The sequence below is a fragment of the Prosopis cineraria genome, unplaced genomic scaffold, assembly GCF_029017545.1.
Source record: "Prosopis cineraria cultivar Desert tree isolate PC_DT_omini unplaced genomic scaffold, ASM2901754v1 PC11, whole genome shotgun sequence".
NCBI classification, from domain to species: Eukaryota; Viridiplantae; Streptophyta; class Magnoliopsida; order Fabales; family Fabaceae; genus Prosopis; species Prosopis cineraria.
In genome coordinates this window covers 7636431-7645871 of record NW_026555342.1, presented here as the reverse complement: position 1 = coordinate 7645871, position 9441 = coordinate 7636431, and positions in this window count along the sequence as shown.

Sequence of the window (9441 nt, the reverse complement as noted above, 5' to 3'; positions counted from 1 at the left end):
CCCAAACCCTGTACCCCAAACCTCGAACCCAGAACCCTGAACCCTAAATCCTAAACCCTAAACCCTAACCCTAAAACCCTAAAGCCCTAAAACCTTAAATCCAAACCCCAAACCCCAAACCCTAAACCGAAACCAGAAACCCTAATAACCCTAAACCTCAAACACCAAACCCTAAACCCTAAACCTTGAAACCTAAACATTGAAACCCTAAAACCCTAAGCCCCAAGCCCCAAGCCCCAAGCCCCGAACGTTAAGCCCTAAAGCCTAAACCCTGAACCCTAAACCCGAGACTCGAAACAACCAAACCCCAAACGCCAAACCTTAAACCCTCAACCCTAGACCATAAAACCCTAAGCCCAAAAACCTAAAACCCTAACCCTAAACTCTAAAACCCTGAACCTAAGACCCTGAACCCTAAACCTTGAACCTTGAACCCTAAACTCTAAAAAACCCCGAACCCAACCCGAAACCCTAAAACCCCAAACCCCAAACCCTAAACTCTAAAACCCTAAACCCGAAACCCTTAATCCTCAACCCTAGACCTTAAAAAACCCTAAGCCTTAAAACACCATAAACCCTAAACCCTAAAAATGAAAATTAAATATTGCATGCATATATGATATATTCAACATAGTAAGGTCAAATTGAATTTTGGTCCTCACTTGATGCCCAATTTGCACAAACTCCCACATAGCCCTCTTTTAAGGCTGTCCAATAATTTAATAACCTCATTAGTGGCCTGAAAAAGTTTGAAATTGAGGATGTTATAAAAGTACTAGATGATTCTTATTTAACTATTATTGATAAGTTATATCTTTGATTTAAGTTCATAATTTACGTCGTGAAATTTGGTATCCACTTTTTGGTGTTTACTTCTCTTGTCTTTGCCATATTCATTCCTGTCTAGGTTAGCGATCCAGAGTATCAATAAGAAACAACAAAGTGATTCCTATTCGATCTATTAATTCGAAAAAAGAGATATCGAGAATCTGTATTCAACTACTCTACAAATAGAAACTAACAAAATTAGCTCTGCCTTACAATGAGTATGAGCTTAACATGTCAATGACCAAGGGAAGGACCTCTTGTACTGGGAAAAAAAACAACACATACTAATAGTTAATAGAGTGGTTAATGTGAAGGATAACACAAGTGACCTCTATAGTCCTAAGCGTACAAAGGCACCTTAAAAGAAAAAAAATGTGTTAGGCATATCTAATGACCTAAAGTTTTTTTAAAAAAGAAATAATAATTAAATTAAAATTTATGGTGAGGTATTTAAATGTATTTTGATTAATTTTAAGATAAATATAACAAGAAAGATGAGGTGGCTTAATGGAAACTTTCTTGGTGTTTAACTTTCTTGTAATAATTAAAAAAATAATTAGTATAAAATAAGTTCATGTTAAGGTGTTCTAATTGTATTTTGTTTTGTTAATTTATTATGCAAATATATCAAAATAGAATATTGGTTTAGTGGCAATTGTGTTGACAATTCATCTATGAGCTCCTGTCTTTAAATCTTACAGTGCACCAAAAAAATTATTTTTTGCTTTATTTGCATAAAATCATCATTTTTGCCCATTTATAATTTCAAAAAAAAAACAAAAGAAACTGAGAATATAGAGATAAAGATCAAAACGCATGGCTTCCCTCTTTCTTTCCAAGACTTTTGAAAGCTCCAAAACTAATGAAATTGTGGTGAGATTCCAGTCATAACCTCTGCTCTTTCTTTAATCTACCTTCTTTAACTTCTTCCTCCTCCATTGTGATCGACATTAGCAACTGTAACTTTCTTCTTCCTCCCCACTCTGGCTCATGTTGGTCTGTGTTAGAGTGGGAGGAATTTATGCCCAGAAGCTTAAACCTTTGATCCAGTCAGCTACATCCCTCTGCCACCCTTTATTCTTCCTCTTTCCTCCACTGTGGTGGTTGGCGCTAGTGCTTCTTAGCTTGAGTTCGTCATTACTACGGCATTTCTGATGGTGAACGTAGCTTCTCTATTCCCTATTTTTTTGGTTGAATTCTCTTTCCTTCTTCATTATCACATGGTCTATGTTCTTCCCTTTTTCCTTGCAGTCACTGAGCTGGTGTAAGGAAGCTATAACATTATAAATAGAATACGAAGACACAGAAGAAAGACAGTTAATACTTAACAAAGACTTGCATTCTACACTCATAGCTTTTTAGTTTTTGCAGTTAGTTTTTATCTTCAAATTAGACTTGTAATCCTTTCACATTTCAATAAAAATCAAAAACACTTGTTCTACCAAGTCTTGTGTATCTTTTACATCTGAGTGAACTGTAGTAAGAGAGCTCGAAACCCTTTTGTTATTAATTGATACTTAACGTCTCTAGTATGCCTGTTATTTATTATTCACCCGTGAATAATTTTTGGCACGCCTGGTGGGACCTGTGTAACAAAGATGGCAAGAATGAGAAAGGACAAAAGGACTAATGAAACAGGTACTGGTTCTCACAAATCAAAAGAGACCTCTGCACACACAGGGCCAGAACACTTGATACCTAATGTTAAGGCAGCTAAACATCATAAGCACATAATGCAGATGTTGACAAGAAGCAGCAGCACAAGCCCTGGTTCAAAGCCAAAAAGTGGACAAGCAACCCCACTAATCATATCCAACAATCTTGTGGCAAAAGTTCTCTAGGGAATTCAAGACTGGATGGATAAGCAGTTAAAAGAGAACCAAAAGTTCTTTACATTATCCTTAAAAATATCAAAAGAAGGACAACAAATTATGATGCAGGCTTTGCATGATGGCATGAAGAACTTAACGGTATTATTGAAAAGCACTCCTTTAAAAGCAGACTCAAATCTAGGGCCGCATAGAGGATAACAAGCAGGAATTAATGCAGGCGCTAACCATCACAGCCGCCCACTTGTAAGGGATTAGCATAACCCCTAGATTTTTACAGGAGCCTAACACAAACGGCCTGAGGGGCATAACAATAGTCCCGGAGTGTCAAAAAAAGCCTTTTAACCAACTGGTGAAAATGGAGGCCTTAAAGGATGCCGTCCAAGATATATACGGACTAAGGCTGAAGCTAATTGGCCGCCCTACTTTCTTAAAGCCATATCCAGAGTACATAGATAGGGACAACTCATACCCTCAAGGATATAAGATCCCATACTTAACTCTATTCTCAAGAAACGGAATGCAATCCACCTTGGAGCATATTGGGAGGTTCACAATCTAATGTGGGGAGATTGCCAATTGTGAGAACTTTGCTAACTTAAAGCTGAGTTGGTCCCGAACACTCTTACAGGCTTAGGTTCACATAGTACACTTTACTGCCCCGCAACTCAATCATCAGCTAGATAGAGATAGAGCAAATGTTCTATGTACAGTTTTATAAGGCAAACCCAGAGGTCAGCATAGCAGAACTCTGCAGACTCACCCAACAGGCTAGAGAGATGGTAGGCCAATACTTGATGAGGTTCAAACGACTAAGGAGTAGGTGTCATATGCCACTTCTAAAATCTGAATTCGTCAAGCTGGCTTGAGAAGTACTAGATATAGAACTCTGAAAGAAGTTTCAAGGGATGAAATTTTGAGATTTTTATAAGCTCACAGCCAAAGTTTGGGGATACGAAGAGCTAGTGAAAGAAGAAGACCATCGCCAGTGAACTACGGCAGGAACCTACTTTGGTGACCTTGACGTGGCAATAGCTGAATTAAGAAATGCATGCAACTACATTTGCTCGACCCTAATAAGGAAGGCCAAGGAGACTCCCAAAAGACCAAACGTAATATAGTACAGCTTTGATACCACTAAAACAAAGGAGATATTTGATTTTCTACTCAAGGAGAACTTCATCTCGCTACCTACTTATCACAAGATCCCTTTAAAAAAAGAGCAAAGAGGGTAGGAGTACTATAAGTACCATTACTCATGGAGTCATAATACTAAACCCTATTAGGGCTTTAAGAATATCATCCAAGACCAGATCAATAAGGGAGTTCTCAAGTTCTCTAAGGAGGAATCCATGGTCATGGATGAGGATTTGTTTCTACCATTTGCCACAGTAAACATGGTGGAGATAAACTCCAACATACGACAAACCAGGAGAAATGATGGTAGTCAAAGAAATGGGAGGCCCTGGAATGTCTAGAACAGGGACGATGTAGCTCAAGAAAGTCAAGAATAGTGTGAGACTACCTAAAGGAACTGAAGAGCTAGTCCAACAGGAACAAATCTTCTGGGTGGGACATTAGCCCAAAAAGGCAAAACATAAGAAGCTCAGACAGTTCTAAGGTGGTTTGGGACAGCCTGAGAGAAACCACGGGCAACTCAAAAATTGACAGCCAGCACACAGTGAAGCAAGATAGCAAACGGCCTTCAGGATAAGACACTGGCTTAGGGAGATTGCTGATGATAGAACCAGATGGATCTAAGATGGTCAGGGATCGTCTGGGTGAGCCATCTGGCAAATTTGACTACTTTGTCAAGTACTCAACATCACTAGGAGCAGGTGAACCTTTCATAAGGACACCAACAAGCTGAGATGTAGGCCCTAATGGCCTACCTTTAACACCATCAATGCCATCAAAGAGCACAATAAAGCTTCCTTAAAAAAAGTCGTTAAGAGCTCGAGCAGGTTCGTTACACACCACCTGGTAACGTGTAGCCTCTAAAATGGAGAGTGGTTGTAACGTCTCACTCCATTAAATACATTTAATAAATCAAGCTCATGGTAATTGAGGGATTAACTCTGAAAAGTGATTACCAAAGTTTAATCTAAAAGAGAAAGGATCCTAAGTTTTCTAAATAGAAACAAGTTAAGATCAAGTAAAATCTTTCATATCTAAGTAAAAATAAGTTTTGGAAGTATAGGATACCTTAGAGAAGTGAAAAAGTCAAAAATGATTGAAAATAAATTATATCCTGAAATACAAAGTAATGCACCGTGGCGAGCGCACTCTATGCCATGGCATGTTACTCTCTGTGCCACACGCCGCGACGTGTTGCACGAAAATCCATTAGTTTTGCTGTCAATTTGACAGCAAAATTGAGGAACTTTCAACTCGCCCCGATTCTCCGTCCAACGTTCGAATGACGTGATCTAGGTGTCTACAAAAAACTCTTTTCCTATACTAACTAATGGCACGAGTTTTACTTCCAAAATAAGTCACACTAGGAAGTTTGACATCCAAACACATTTCAACCACTTTTTAACACTTTTACACAAAGTGGGTGTCCAAAACCCTCAATAAGTGCCAAAAGCCTTTCCTAACACTTAGACCATGTACAATAGACCTAGGACTACCATTACAATACATCACAAACATCAAAATATCATCATAACAAAAATTCACTCCTCAACCCCAATTTAACAAAAACAAAAGGGAAGGTAAATTAACATTGCATTTAACTTAAATTATTCAAAACATGCTCAAATCTTTATTTCTACACTTGCACTAACATTTTGACCCTATATACATATATATGACAAAAATACCCAAAGGCTGAGGGCTCAAAATACAATTCTAAAATTTTCAATAACCAAAATAGTGTAAGTGAGGTAATATGCAGCCTAAAATTGGCAATTTATATGCTATTACACAAATACATCAAAATTAGAGGCATACAAGAAGGAATGTATTAATTCCTCACCTCTTTAGTCTTCTCCCTCTCAATACTAGAGCTAGAGCCTGAAAAGTATTAAATAAGAAGGGTGAGCCTGGCCACTCAGTAACCAAGGTTAAACCTACCCTATGCAGTTATATATCAATTATAAAACAATTACATGCACAACGAGATCAAGTTTATAAAACATTTCCCCATATATCACATTTTATTATTTATCACTCTATAGCTTCTTTACTCACACAACTAGGTGCATTGTCGTCATATTCTCAGATATGTGACAAGACCCATACTATTGCAACCTGTCACTACTTAGCACGTGTGACATGTCATATATTTACTTAGGCAATGATCAACCAGCCTTATATCTTCCTTATTTTCTCAGACTGAAACTGTGAGCTATGACATGGATTAGCACTCCATCTGTGTGACTGGACTACCCAAGCTTACCAATTGTGAGGTGTGACCCAGCCAAAGATTACAAGACTCACTCTCAGACCATAACTTCCCCCATTCTCGAATCCCTAGGGTGTTTCATACCCTAGGCTATTCTCATCATTAAACTGGTAGAGATAGCTAGGTTCTAATCCCTCGAAAAACTATAGGACAGTCCCTCGACAAACAGTGGGATAAGGCTATAGCCCTCGTGTGGATTTTCTCTACTCCCAAATCCCTAGGCGAACTCCCGCTACTAATCATGCCATAATCATTACTCACTTGTTCTCACTTTTCACTTTCATATACTCACTATTACAACAATCATGTTGGGCTCATGACCTTGCACTATCCAGGTGTGTATTCTCATCATTTTCTCAAATATATTTCATCACTAACACAAAAATACCTCTACACATTATCACATTCATCTTTTAAAAGTATAAGCCTTTTAAAGCCAAGAAATGCTTTTTCATGCATTCAATGAAACTCACATATAATTTTCATTTTAACAATTAATTCCATGCATGTAACATTCAAAATCTCATATTCAACAACAAACTAACCATTAATTAACATACAACTATCCAAAGTAGAGTTTTCCCCTAGTTACCTCAAACCTTTGAGAGGTCAAAGGTTTACTCCTCAATCAATTAGCTTCAAAGTTTGGATTTCCACTCCAATAGGTGACCAAGAGCCAAAACTATAATTAACCAAGTTAAATTCCATCAACACAACAAACTCAAACAATTAAACCCTCAATCTCTACTTCTAAATTACCTAACCTTTACCTTACAAGAGGTGGAGGCTAACCATTAGGTTTAATAATTACTTTTAGCTCCTAATAGCATTAATGAGCTATTAAATTCCTATTAATGGCATCATAAACTTCCAACCACCCATAATAAATGGGATTTTCTGACATTTATGGTGCCCAACAACCCATGCCACTAAAACTCATCATACGTAGGTTTAAATACTCTAATCTACCCTCATCAACTCCATTTGAGTCAACAAATTCAGACTCATAACCTATATGAACTGAAATCTCACTTTTACTATCAAACCCTAACCATAAACTCATAAATATGGAAGATAAGGGGAGATTAATGGGTATGATACTCACCTTGGATGTTTGTAGCCTTTAAAGTACTCTCAAAGTGATCCCCAAGCAAACCCTAGCTGAGCATTAGCACACCTCTCCTTTCTCTCCTTTCTTTTCTTTCTTTTTTTTATCTCATTTCGTGTCTGATAAAGTGCAGAAAATGGTCATGCGTCGCGGTAGACACACAACGCGCCGCAACTCATGGCACAAAGAGGTCTTCCCTCGCTCAAAAATGGCTGTGCACCGCGGCAGACAATCTATGTGCCACGGCGTGTGGCACAGCAACTTCAACTCTTCCTTTTCTTCTCCTTTCGATGCCCGGGTGGTCCGCCTCGATATCGAACCCATAATTAAGGCTGAAAAGGCATCAAACAAGATTATTAGACCTCTCTAGCTACACATTATTTCAATTTACTTAATTAACCTAATTAAGTTTAATTAATCAGGGAATTAAAACTCGAGATGTTACAATGGTGATACATAAAAAGTTCCCAGGTGCCTTAACCAAAACTCAAAACTAATGTCTTTAGTGAAAGCAAGCTGCATAGAGATACCTTAAGTAGCAGAATACTAAGACACAGGAAGGCCCTAACATGCAATAAGTTAACAAATTCAGAAGGAAGTCCACTAAGGATTAACACAAGGAAAGTGAAAATGAAAATTAGAGTAGTGGGATCATTCACGTTGGAGTGATAACCCTTAATCGATGCTACGTGGTTTCATTAACACTCTCTTCCTAGTTCCGGTCTACTACCAATAGGACCCAAAACTAGTATGAGCAGATCTCCTCAAGGCCAACATACAAAACTACTTTGAAATACTTATACTATATGAAAATAAAGTAAAGAACCATGTCAAAGTTATCGAGAAAACATAAAACCTGCATCATAGATAGATAAAAAAAAGACTTACAGAGTCAAGACCTTACCTAAGTGCTATTATCACTAAACAACTCAAGCCCTTCCCCACACAGGATCCCACATAGAGCAACAAAAGGTTAACTAAGTCATGGTAACATAATAGTAATGGATGAGCACAAATGGTACTAAAACTTAACACATAACATAGTTACAAATAAAAATTTCATTAGTGATCTATTACAACACCAATAACTTTCTATTTCAATACCACCAAGGGTGGAGCTATAGTTTCATGTGTATCCAAACCAATTCAGTATCCTAATGGCAATCTTTACATATCCTTAGATCTAATTCATCATCCTTGTCCTTAATCATCGCCTCAACATTATCTCTCAGTTTCCATCTATTTTTACAAGGATCTTTTTAGCATAATTTCTTCCTGTCTAGTTCTTGAAAAACATTACCCACATACCACATAACCTGGAACAAAATAGACTCAGGTCTTATCTACATTTAACAATCAGCCTCTCATGTCTTAGCTTCCTTTACTATTCCAATCCATCTCTTTTGATAGGATCATCATTATGAATAATGGAAACATCCAATGCAAATAAGCCACATGCATATATAGCTTTGAGCAATCCAGTCAAGGCTAACCTGTGGAGAAATTGCAACGCTTACAATCATCGATTGCCTGGAAGGAAAAAGTCCTTCACACCTTATCAATATAGTGCCTAAATTTCCTACCTCAACACATTTGTGTTCTATTAAATCTATCTATCAACTTTAGCTATATTTAAAATGAGGAATAGTGACAAACATAACCTTGTAAAACATATCTTTCATTCCACATATTCTCTCAAATTTCTTGTATGCATTTGCAAATAAAGGTAAGTCACCTAGGCAATGGGAGATAGCCATTGTAGCTATCTTGATCAATAAATCATCAGGCATTTTCTGGATTTGGCTTTCTTTAGTAAGACAGCGCCATCTCTTTCTCACTAAAACATCAACTCGAGAAGTCATGTCGTTTAGCTTGACAAAATTCCTTATTCCAACAATATATATATATAAAGCTAGCACTACCTGTGGAACTCTCAAAAATGTCCCTGAACGTTGTCATTTTGCATATATTGTTTTCATCATAAAGTTACCTTCTAAACTTTCAAAATTCTAAAAATGTAAAAAAAATGTAAATACCCTTTCTGCAATAACTTCCCTTACAACTATTTTTAATTTCAATATGTTCCTAATGTATATTGAAACTCCACCTCCAATGCAATTAACTTAAAAGCACAAGAAGTGACATGCATTAATGACAGGTTGCCATCATCTTGAAAAATTATACTCTATTTCAATTTTAAAATTTAAATTAAAATATTGAATCTCTAAACAATTTGAATTTAAATTCAATTCAATTTAAATCCATGC